This window comes from Branchiostoma belcheri, unplaced genomic scaffold, assembly GCF_001625305.1.
Source record: "Branchiostoma belcheri isolate BF01 breed outbred unplaced genomic scaffold, Haploidv18h27 scaffold45, whole genome shotgun sequence".
In the NCBI taxonomy this organism is placed as follows: Eukaryota; Metazoa; Chordata; class Leptocardii; order Amphioxiformes; family Branchiostomatidae; genus Branchiostoma; species Branchiostoma belcheri.
Window position 1 is genome coordinate 719,326 of NW_017804076.1, and position 478 is coordinate 719,803.

The window sequence follows — 478 nt, forward strand, 5'->3', positions numbered from 1 at the left end:
AATCAACCAAAGGCACAGACTCAGGCGTAGTTACGCATCCTCGGCAATCCAGAAGACATCCTGCTCAAACCCTTAATGATTTGGACTTTGCCGACGACATTGCACTTCTTGAGTCAACCATACCCAGGGCGCAGGAACAGCTTACTAAAACAGCAGCTGCGGGGAAACAACTTGGGCTCATCATCAGTGTACCCAAGACAGAGTACATGACGTATAACTGCAACCCACAACTGCCGCTAGAGGTATATGGACAGCCAATAAGACATGTTGCCAACTTCAAATATCTGGGGTCCATGATGGCCTCTAGCAGTCATGACATGGCTAAGAGGAAATCACTTGCATGGACTGCTTTTTGGAAGCTGGAGAAGATCTGGAGAAGTCCATCAATCTCCACATCCACTAAACTCAAGCTTTTCAACACCACCTGCGTGACAATACTGCTATATGGCTGTGAATCCTGGGTCATAACGGGGGACAT